Source organism: Panthera leo, chromosome C1 (assembly GCF_018350215.1).
Source record: "Panthera leo isolate Ple1 chromosome C1, P.leo_Ple1_pat1.1, whole genome shotgun sequence".
Lineage (NCBI taxonomy): Eukaryota > Metazoa > Chordata > Mammalia > Carnivora > Felidae > Panthera > Panthera leo.
Genome location: NC_056686.1, coordinates 87,167,911 through 87,179,966, shown reverse-complemented (window position 1 = coordinate 87,179,966; position 12,056 = coordinate 87,167,911). Strand labels below are relative to the sequence as shown.

The 12,056-nt window shown below is 34.7% G+C and overlaps 1 pseudogene; it reads right to left on the bottom strand.

Moving 5' to 3' along the window:
• Positions 1 to 2,269: 2,269 nt before the first annotated feature.
• LOC122225935 lies at positions 2,270 to 3,186 on the bottom strand (annotated as a pseudogene).
• Positions 3,187 to 12,056: the final 8,870 nt, after the last annotated feature.

The window sequence follows — 12,056 nt, the reverse complement described above, 5'->3', positions numbered from 1 at the left end:
CCTCAGGAGTTTCCTAGAATATGGCACCATGAAATGTGGTGAATAGCATTACTGTCTGCCCGTAGACATTATTCAATGAATGTGTATTGGTTTATAGCACTGATTTGCTAAAACGTGTAGAATAAATATAACATAGTCTTTATAATTCCTAACTATAGGCTAAATAGATATTGTCATAGTTGTATAAAACTAATTTAACAAAGGAATAAAACATTTAGATTTGAAATCTTTAGTGCTCTGACTTATCTGAAGTTTAAAACTTAAAACATTTAGAGAATAAATGTGTTGCATCTCTTTTAGTAAAATGTACTTACTATCTCATTACTGTGGGCTGAGGAAATGGTTTCACAATTGCTGATATTTTTCTTGATGAGAGAAGCAGCTATTGAATCACTGGTCTTAGGTGACAAATGTACTTCAAAAACAAAGTTAGTAGAGTTCTCTAACTGTGGGAGGAAAGACCGGTCCTGACAATTTTTATTCAGGGTTCACTTACTATGAAAGACAATGTCTTACGTACTGAGGGGGAATATGAATATGAATGAGCTATGTCTACAGCTCAAAAAATAAGGTAAAAATTTAGTAGACATGATGAATAATTTGTTCCTCTAAACCCAAAAGTTTATCTCAAGTCAGGTTGCATGGAGTCTATAAAATTATTACGTACACATAACCAATTGTACTCACTTCTCTACATAGGTTACAGTCAAAGTGAGAAAGTGGTCCCAGACACTCCAGGAAATAGTATTCTAATAATTTCAGTGACCCAAAAGGAAGTGTTCATGTAAAAAACAATAGATGGTCAATTTCTCTACAGAATTAAGTTTAGACGATCTGTGGAAAACACTTGAATTCTTGCACATGTCAATACAATTAGGAAGGGATGCATCCTTCATCTCACTTTTACTTGTAATATACTGATATTTGCTCATATATTCAGCTACTTAAAAAATCTGTTTAATGTTTATTAATCTTTGAGAGAGAGAGAGAGAGAGAGAGAGAGAAAGAAAGAGAAAGACAGAGAGAGAGAGAGAGAGAGAGAGAGAGAGAGGTGGGGGGAGGGGCAGAGAGAGAGGGACACACAGAATCCAAAGCAGCCTCCAGGCTCTGAGCTGTCAGCACAAGAGCCCGATGCAGAGCTGGAACCCACTGACCATGGTATCATGACTTGAGCCAAAGTCAGATGCTTAACTGACTGAGCCACCCAGGTGCCCCTATTCAGCTACTTTTTAAAAAAAATTAAGTGTTTCTATATTCTACTAGAAAGTTCAGAGAGCCCTAGGAGAGCTATTGAGTGAAAACATTCGAAGTAGTAGTATTGAAATAGTTTTAAGAAGATGTAAACATTACTTAGTAACAATTTCTCTTAAGAAATGCAGACCTTTACAAACTAATATTATTGGTTAGGAAAATTGGCAATGTCTATATGGGACACATGATCTAAAGCAACCCCATTGATGTTCTTTTAAGTAATTTGGATATTTAAATATAAAGCTGATTTCTTAGCTACTTCATACCCGTAGGTGAATTATGGTAGAAGGTTTCACTAAAAGGTTAGAGCACTAAACACAAAGTTACTCCCAGTGCTAAATGGAAAAGGGACTAAATCATAGTGAAACGATTATAACAGGTGGTATGCAAGTAACGTAATAGTTAAAATTAATAGTAAGATAAAGCCAAAGAAAAATCTGTACACAAATAAATACGAGATTACTGAAATCAATGACATTCTGAGAAAGTTAATAAGGAAATTTAGGGCCATTATTTAAAAAAGAAGATTATACTGAAATAAAATTGTGTAAAAAAGAATTGAAATATAGTTGAGAACTTTCCATTTTAAATGTTTGCCTTCATAGGGTGATAGTGTCTTTAGTTAAATACCAGGCCCTTTCAAAAGAAAATAAGATAAGTATATTCCTGGGACCTAATCGTACCATTTTAATGAATTAGTTACAAAGAATTTTGGAATCTGTCCCTTGTTTGAAAAAAAAAAATGGATCAATATTTTTTATGAAAAAAGTAAAAGTAGTTGTTTTTCAGAGGTATTTTAAAATTTCAGGTATTTTTTATTTCTTCAAATTTACTTATCAGGAGTGACTGAAATAAAAAATATAATTGAGCGTCATCATCATAGAAATAGCTTTAAGAGAAAACCTGTCAGATGAATATTATTGCTCCCCATTTTCAACCAGTAAATAGTTGCCACTGACAGATAGCCAATAGTCTGTCAAGAATGCTCTAGGTATGTTACATAATACAACATGCCTGTTCACAGGGGGAAAAACTTGGAATTAACTTCCGTGAACTTGATTTCATCATACAAGTTAGGCACCAAAGCATCACCCATGCCTCTGAGGACACTGGACCATACACCCTCAAAAAAAGCTTCAGCTCCTTCACTGCAAGAAATATCCCACCAGCCTTCAAGCCTGCCTGTGTACACGATGTCACCTCCTTTGTGCCCTGACTGCACCATCATATGGCAGTGAACAGTGTCAGATGGACAGGAAATCAACCCGGCATCCATTGTGATGGATTGTATTATTATCCAGCTGATGAAGATGTGAATATCCTTGGGATTTGGAAGTGTTCCCTTTGCAGTGTCCTAGACACTGAAGTAGGCAGCTTGGTAGGTAATACCCTGAATAGATACATTAAAACCTAGTACGGGCCCCTCATCCCACCAGATTTGTAGTCCTTAACCTGGCAGTCACTGAGGCCTTGGGATTTCTTTTCAGCTCCAGCTTTGCCCACATCAACTGTTAGATGGGTATAGACAAAATCAAGAGGATACACAAAACACAAGGATGGGGCTGCAGCAGCACCACTTGATGCCAGATTCCCTGCAAAGTAGTGCCAAAACTGGGTTCTCTTGTCCACACCACCCAGGAAGCTCTGTTTGTATGTATCTTTGAAGGCAAAGTTGAGAGCCTGGGTGGGGAAGTATTTGATGCCATTGGGCAGGTTACCACGCTGGAAGCACGGGACTCCCTGCTCCATGGGGATATGAACCACGCAGTTTATAATGCCCTTGTACTGCTTATCTGCAGTGATTTGCCTGTGGGCACTGTGCACTTGCAGCAGCAGCTTGACCCAATGGATGGGCTCTACTATGTCTTGGAGGTCTACTGCGGCCACTCCACCCTCTAGGAAGTCTTTGGTGAAGGACATAGAGCTGTCTGTCATGTTGAAAGGAAAGAGGAGGCAGGTGACTACAGTAGGAACTGGCTGGGATTTTAGGAAGCATATTTTAATATTTAAGGAGTCATTATCAAATGACTCCATATGGCAAATCAATATGCTTTGTTGGCTTGCAATTTTTAAAGCCATTTAAAAAATATTGACATAAAATGAATTGCACATATTTAAAGTTTAGGAGCCGTTTTTTAGATTCTTTGTGATTATCTGTATAGACAATCATATATTTTGCCTATCGTATCTTCTGCAAATAGATGTAGCTTTACTGCTTCTCTTTTTCTAATTTATATGCTCTTTATTTTCCTTTTTCCTTTTGCCTTATTGAAAATCTATCTCATTAGCAAACCAACATAACATTGAATATGAGTAGGGGGAGGAGATACCCTTGCCTTATTCTTGATCTGAGGCAGAAAGTAGTCTCTCACTATTAAATATGATATTAGCTGGAGGATTTGTTGATGTTCTTTATGAGATTAAGAAAGTACCCTGCTTCTAGTTTGTTGAGAGCCTTTATCAGGAACAGATGTCTGATTTTTCCAAATGCTTTTTTCTTCATCTATTGCTACAATAATTTTTTTTCTTATTTAGTTACTCTGTTAACATGGTAAAAAAAAAAAACAACAACATTTTTTTTCAATATTGAACAAGCCTTGCATTCCTGGGATGAACCTCACTTGGTTGTGATGTAGGGCTGGGTTTGTTGTTGTTTTGGTTATCCTCAGTGCATCGGAGTCTAGATTCCATTAGTGATATCTTTTGTTTGTCTCTCCACTTAGTTTTGAATTTTCCTTTGCACTTCCCCCCAGAGAAAGCCTGTGTCTTGCAGTTCTCACAGGTGTCTCCCACTGTTAGTTGTACTAGATGAATGTCAGCTTGTTGATAGGGAGTTGGTAGGGGTATTTGATGCTCTGATAAGCCTTAGTCTTAAGCAGACACTATGAACCTTGATCTCAGGCATGTGCCCTTTTTAAGTATCTGATCTCTTCTCCAGATGCAAAGCTAGGGCTAGCACATTCTCTAGCTCCTTCTCAAAGTAGAAACATTTTTTAAAAATTCCTTGTTTCCCTCATTAACTGCAGTGCTTCTCCACTAGTGCCCTTAGTTTACAATTTTGAGGCCCTAACTCCTGAAGATTAAAAATTTTGGGATGCATCTCAGATGGGAATGACAGCAACCAGTTCCCACCTTCAGTTGCAATGAATTTCCACTCTGCACCTGGTCTACGAATTTGGTTGTCTTCCTACTCACAAAATCCTCTGCAGAAAAACCTTTTATTTCAATGGAGATAGAGAGAGAGAGGGTCTGGGTAGAGTTTTGGCAGTGGCTATCATTCTGCAACCCCAGCAAGAACCATGAAGAAAGTTGTTTTTTGGTTTTGTTGATTTGTTTCGGATTTCTCCCTGATATTGCCCAAGCACCTGGTGGGGTTCCTAGAGAAAACACTCTGCAAAGACATAACTTTGACTATGTTATCCTAGTCTGTGACTGTGGGGGAATTTCTTTCACACTAACCCTACTCAGCCTTTTTCAATTAACTAAAAATGTCTAGCTTAATATTTTTACTGACTTATATGGCATTTGGTGGCATCTTGTTTTCTTTGTGGTTTTGATTTGTAGTTTCCTGATGATGAGTGAAGTTGAGCATCTTTTCATGTATCTGTTAGCCATCGGGATGTCTTTGTAAAAGTGATTATTCTTGTCTTCTGCCCATGTCTTAACTGGGTTGTTTGATTTTTGGGTATTGAGTTTGAAAAGTCCTTTATGGATTTTGGATACTAACCCTTTATCAGATATGTTGTTTGTAGGGATGCAAACTGGTACAATCACACTGGAGAAGAGTATGGAGGCTCCTCAAAAAAACTAAAAATAGCACTACCCTATGATCTAGCAATTTTACTATTAAGTATTTACCCAAAGGATACTGAAATACAGATTAGAAGAGGTACATACACCCCCAATGTTTATGGAAGCATTATCAACAATAGCCAAACTGGAGAGAGTCCAAATGTGCATCAACTGATGAATGGATAAGAAGATATGGCATATATATACAATGTAATGTTAATCAGCCCTTATAAAGAATGAAAACTTGCCATTTGCAATGGCATGGATGGAGATAGAATGTATTATGCTAAGGGAAATAAGTCAATCAGAGAAAGAAAAATATCATATGATTTCACTCATATGTGGAACTTAAGAAAGAAAACAGATGAACATAGGGGAAGGAGGAGGAAATCAGAAGAAAGGGAAAGAAACCACAGGAGACTCTTAATAATAGAGAACAAACTGAGGGTTGATGGAGGGAGGTGTGTGGGAGATGGGCCAGATGGGTGATGGGTATTAAGGAGGGGACTTGTTATGATGAGCTCTGGGTGTTGTATGTAAGTGATGAATCACTGAATTCTACTTCTGAAACCAATATTTCACTATATATTAACTAAAATTTAAATAATTTTTAAAAAGCAGACGGAAAATGATAATAATTTGAAAATAAGTCCTCATACACTCATATTATTTCAATAGAACAGGTATTCTTTTCTTGCTCTAAACATTTATTAATCAAAATTATTTTCTAAGAAGATTTCCCAGTTCTCTATGAAAATTCTTGTTGACTAAATTGCTAGGCAGAAACTATAGCTCCATGATCTATATCATATTACAGATAAATAATAAGATAATTGCATTTAACCTGTATATTTGTCTAGCTAAAACTTTTACATCAATTCATACTTGCAATTAAATGTGAGACGTAGGGGTCAGACATATGAATGAGAAAGAAAGCAAACTGAGAAGTATGGTTGATAATTAGAGCACCAAGAGGAAACCTGGGGAGGTCAGACCAATAGAATATAAACTTTGGGATTAGAAAGATCTGTCTGAATTTGAATTCTGACTCAGACATTTAATGAGTAATTTGCAATCAATTACTTAACATTTAAGGCCAAGCTTCCCCATCTACAAAAGGAGAATATACTCATCCAACTGGATATTCTGAAGGATTAATATAGAGTAGATATAAAAATATAGGCAATAAACACTTAATTTCATGGATTAGACATGAAATAAATTATAGTAACAAGACTTTCAAAGATTGACAGGTCATCTGGAGAGACAGAGACATTATGATACAAATCAACAGAAAATATCAGATCAATACAATGGGACAAAGCACAATGACTCAAACTGAATTTACAAAATATTACAATGTCTTATCACAGGGCAGGGAAAAAAGGCATGGGACACTCTGAACAGTAAAACCTTGTAAATTATTTCGAGTGAGAGATTGTCATTTGAAACCATAACTACATGTGTATAGTTTTAACTGTAGATAAAAAAGAAACATATGTAGCTTTGCATATTTATTTAGTAATACCAATATCTATATATTGCTTACTGTGTCCCATGTGCTTTTTAAAGATTTTACTTTCATAAACTCATTTAAACTCCTCTCTCTTAAATACAAACCAGTAAGGTAAAGATAAACACAATCCTCATTTTATGGCCAAACAACTTGAGGCATAGAATAGTGTCTTACTCAAGGTCAACAGAAAATAAATGATTGACCAGAATTTGAAAGCAGGGACTACAATTAATGGCCAACCTCCTTCCTTACCACTGGTGGAGACATACCAACAAATTAATTATATCCATATTTCTTTTTTCAATCATTCTTAGCAGTGAGCAAAAACCTCTGTCATTACATGAACCATCGTTGATTCCCCTTGAAATATCCAATCATTCTTCCTAACATGGAGTAGTGAAATTTTAAAATGCATTAAATTTTAAAATGAAGTCTTTCTAATGACTATGCAAGTAGCATCATACAATTCTACTTTAATGATATAATAACTATGAGAAAATCCTATAAAAAGGATAAATTTCATTTATTTGTATGAATTTTTTCTATTTTTAATGAAGGTGACACTTTCTATGCTATTGTCCAAATTCGGAGACAATCCTTTTCATGATTAAATAATTTTATCCACCTAATCAATTGACTAATATTTATATGACCTTTGATTGTGTGGTACATTTTGACTTTTCTAGCACTCTGTCTTATAAATTTATATAGTTATTTAAAATTTTCATGTTTTCCTACAAAGAGTCTATACTCTTTAAGGAAAAAGACTGCATTTTATCTAATTTTCTCCATCACAGTGCTATTCATGAAACAAGAAATCAAAATGGTTTCAAATAAAGCAGGTAACATGGTTTGAAAATACTCATAGTGACAAGCACAGATTCCCATATTATATTACCTGAATCTTCAACTTAGTTACCTCTTATGATATTTTCCTTACATATTCTTACTCTATATTCATCCTGCAATCTCTGTCCTTTCTCTGTGGTTTTGTGGCAATAAAGGGGACATGATAGTGAGCTCCCTTTAAAATCATCCTTATGTAGAAATTTTTAAGGAAAGTTGAGTGTCCCACCAGAGTTAAAGTCTTTCCACATAGGTATGTGAGAATGACTAAAATTCATACTTTATTTATCCATTCATGCCTTAGGATATGTTAAATACTAGGTTAAAAGGCAAATTCATTAATTAGAAAGGTAGCACACATTAAATCATTTTCACCCATTAGTGTTTTATTATGAATTGGGATATGTAATTAGCAGGCCACTAACCTAATGAGGCTTTGAAAATATAAAACAAATTAGTAGTGACATTTAGCAGTAAGAAATCAGCAGGGCAAGGTGCAGAGTATTAGCTTCATTTGAAATGTTTAGGATTCAGGCTTCAGTAACAGCACAGTGGAAAACTGAGAAGGAATACGGGGTTTCTGGTTGCCTTTTGATTAGAGGTTCTCTAACTGGTCCACACTAGAACTACCTGGTGAGCTTTTAAACAATACAGAGGTGTGCCCTTCTTCTGGACCAGGTATTGGCTGATCCTGTGTAAGTTGGGCCAAACAGCCTTATGTGCTCAAGTCTTTCCCAGTAGGTTGTAATGTGCAGACAGAGCTGGGAATCACTCCCTCAGCTGGAGATTTACCATAAGGAATCAAGAAAGGTTTAAACAAAACACCTTTACTAACTTTGCAATTTTCATCTAGGATCTGCCCTAGGGAAGGTCACTACAATTTCTTTCCCTTGAAATGTCCTATGCTATTTCTTTTTTCATTTATTTGGCTGGGACAAAACAGAGATTATTTGATTTAAGACTGGCATATCATATGCCCCAGTAGTTAAAACTGGTTAATTTGGTAAGTTCTATTTAGGCCAAATAATTGTTTTTTAAACCTCTTAATTTAAAACTTGTAGGCAGTCATTCTGCTAATAACAATCATGCCCTTAGTAACTGAAAAGTAATGAATATTTTCCCTGTTTGCAATCTTTAATAAGTATTTACACATATCATGTTAGATTGGATATGGTGTTCTATTCAATCAGATAAAGTACAATAAATGCTTTAAGAAATATTTTTAGAATTCTGTATTATGTAGAATTTTTTGTTATTTAGTTTTTATTTTTAGATGAGAAAACAAAGTACAACAAAGAATATAAAAAAAATAATCTAGAATCATCACAATGAATTACCATGACTAATACCATTCTGCCACAAGTAACCAAGAAAGCAATATGTAATATATGTCTTAAGTCTGGATATGAAAATATATGGTGTATATATATATGGCTTGAAAATTAGAAACAGAAAGCTTCATATGTCATAAATTCTCATTACAACCACATATATAAACAGATATGGGAAAACAGTCTGGAAATAAGGAATGTGTGAAAAGTAAAGATAACAGAGCTCGCTGTTCATCTGTTCCTCATTGTTATCTTATTTCCTGGCATCCTTTAAAGGTAGAATATTAATGAATTCTACAATCAATTTATCAAGATCATGTGGCCGCATAGAGTGCTTATTTATCTTTGAAGCTTAGTTTTCCAAATAAGTTTTGGACTCCAGTAAACATAAGCATATTTCAGCATAAGGGAGAATTCCACAGCCTGGGAATGTGGCTTTATTTGAACTTCAGAAGTGATGGGCACATTTCTCCAGTACACAGGAGAAATGTGCCTGACACTTTTATTTGATCACAAATAACAGTATCTGAACATCTTCCTTAAATCCAGTCTTAAGGTAGTTTTCACACAGCAGATGCCATTTAGAAGATTACAGAATTAATTTAATATATATCTTTTACTAAATCTCCCCCATTTTTCTTTGAAATTTACTTGACCCTAGCTACATGAATTTCAAACATTCTAACCTAGTGCTGTTCAATACATGTAATGTGAACTACATGCAGACTTTTAAATTTCCAGTAGCCAAAATAAGTAAAAAGAAACAAATAAAATTGCTTTCAGTAATTATCTTTTAACCATTTATCCAAAATATTACCATTTCAGTATGTAATCAATATAAAAAAATGAGTAATGGCCTATGTTATATTCTGTTTTTCATACCAAGTCTATAAAATACAGTGTACATTTTACACTTATAGCATGTTATAAATCAAATTGGCTGATTTCAAGTGCTCAGTAGCCACATGTACTAGTTAGTAGCTTCCTTGTTGTTCAGTGTGGCTCTAACTTCCTTAGTAGTCCATAATGTAAACTGAACACAGAGTATCATAAAAATGAGTTTGCAAATCTTATTACTTACACAGTAATATTTCATCCAGTTTTCTTCAGAGCACTCAATTAAAATTCTCTTATATGTGAGTCCCTTTAGATTAATATAACTCTTGTGATCTTAAAATACCTGGGCATTGAGTGCTTAAATAAAACATAAAAAATATAGATAGATGGATATGTAGACAGATAAGTAGCCACTGGATATCATTCAACCAACAGATGATGTAAAATGTACATTTACAAAAAAACTTACAAGTTGACTTTTAACCTAATTTGTACAATGCCCAGAACAGCAACATGGAATATATGTGCTCTAATGATGATGAAGCTGATCATGATGGGGACTGATTATAATTTTGTAAACAGCGAATTAATGTGTCCTCACTAAGAGATATAACATTCTTATAGAACACAAAGAGGGTACTCTAACACTACTTCCCCTCTCTCCAGTGACATATGAGTATCTCCTGTTGACCTAAATACACTGCAGAGTGAAGGAACCAAAATCATGATATTAAAACTGCCTTTAGAAGCCCTTACATTCTGATTCTCTGTATTTCATAAGTAGTTCTGCTAACACATGTCAACATCTAGTCAAATACTGTTGTATATTGTAACCACTTTAAAATTTAGTGGTTATAACATTAATGAGAACATTTCTCATTTTCATGTGTATTCCCTCACCCATGGAATGTTGTTCACACCTAAAGGACTGGGATAATGTATTTAAATGTGCTGTATCTATAGAATATTGAACAACTACGGACCTACAGTATACCTATAATTTTCCCCTAAGGGCATTTGATTATATCCTATTTCCCTCTTAATCTGCACGCAGAACTGAATCGTTGACAGACTGGTGAGATACTCTCATAGGAGAACAGAAACAATTTACAGTTCAGCCGCAGGCCTACAGAATAAAATCAGATATCCTAGATAAAAGATGTAACCAAGGGCAATTCTGTAACAATCATTTAAATATGTTTTGTTCTAATACTTCTGGAGAAGCTATAAGCATATTTTGTTGAAAGCAAATCTGTTGAGATCCCAAAAGTAATATAATTTTTGCAGACATCCCTGGGAGAAAAATGACTAATTGTTGAAAGATAATTCATCATATTTAACTCGGAGATGGGACATTATTTCACTTTGTGTATGTATTCTTACATTCTAAAATATTTTTATTAATATCACTCCATATAGAAATAAAATCCATATGTCCACTCATGACTTAAAAAAACTTTCAGAATTATATTTCTCCTGTTTGTAATAGTAATATTATTAAAACATATCACTCAATAGTTTCAAACTACTATGAGAAAGTATTTTCTTACTAATAATAATAGTGACTAGCATTTTTAACTCTAAATTACAGTCCTCATCAGGGTAATACTTATTGAATGTAGATGCACAGCGTCTGCTACTAAATGCCAAGTAATAGGCTTGGAATTATAATAAAATAAATAGCAGAATAAAGCTTATGCTCTCAGGACGTTAAAAGACAAATACAGGGAACGATCATTTTAATAAAATTCATAAAACAACTACCACTTTTGAGCCCTTACCACCTAACAGACACTAAGTATTATACAGATGATATATGTTAAATTCTCTAAGACTACCATGAAATAGGTGATTAATTTAGCTCCCTTTTAGGAAGTTCTGTACTGATACAAAAAATGAAAAATGAATTGAATCTTAAATGATGACACTTCCCGGAAGGAAGGAGGGATTGGGCAGTCCAAAAATCTTTCCTTAAAGCCACAGAAGCTTGTTTAGGATTGAGAATGTGTCTAATGTGGCTAAAGGATGTGGTATACAAGAACAGAATTTTGATACCAATAATGGATGGACCAGGACGGTGGGATAAAAAGCTATTGCTATCACTCAGATGGCAATAAGTTACCATACAGTAGACTAAGTCAGTGTTGACGGTAATAGAGAGAAAGAGAACATGTAAACGAAGAGCAAGAAGAGGTATGGGGATGATAAAATGAGTTTACTATTGGACATGCTGAATGTCAGCTTGCTTCAAGATATTCCCATGAAGATGCATAGAAGCCAGCTGGAAATAGAAATTTGTATATTATGGGGAGATGGGATTTGGAGATCTGATTTGGAAATCATCAGCACACAGGACTGATTGAAATGGCTCCGTGATATAACGGGGAGGGTTACAAGATGCCCAAATTATTCATAAGTTTGTAACTAGGCTATGGAAAAACTCAGTATAACATTTTTGTTTAGACTTTGAGTTGAAGGTACAT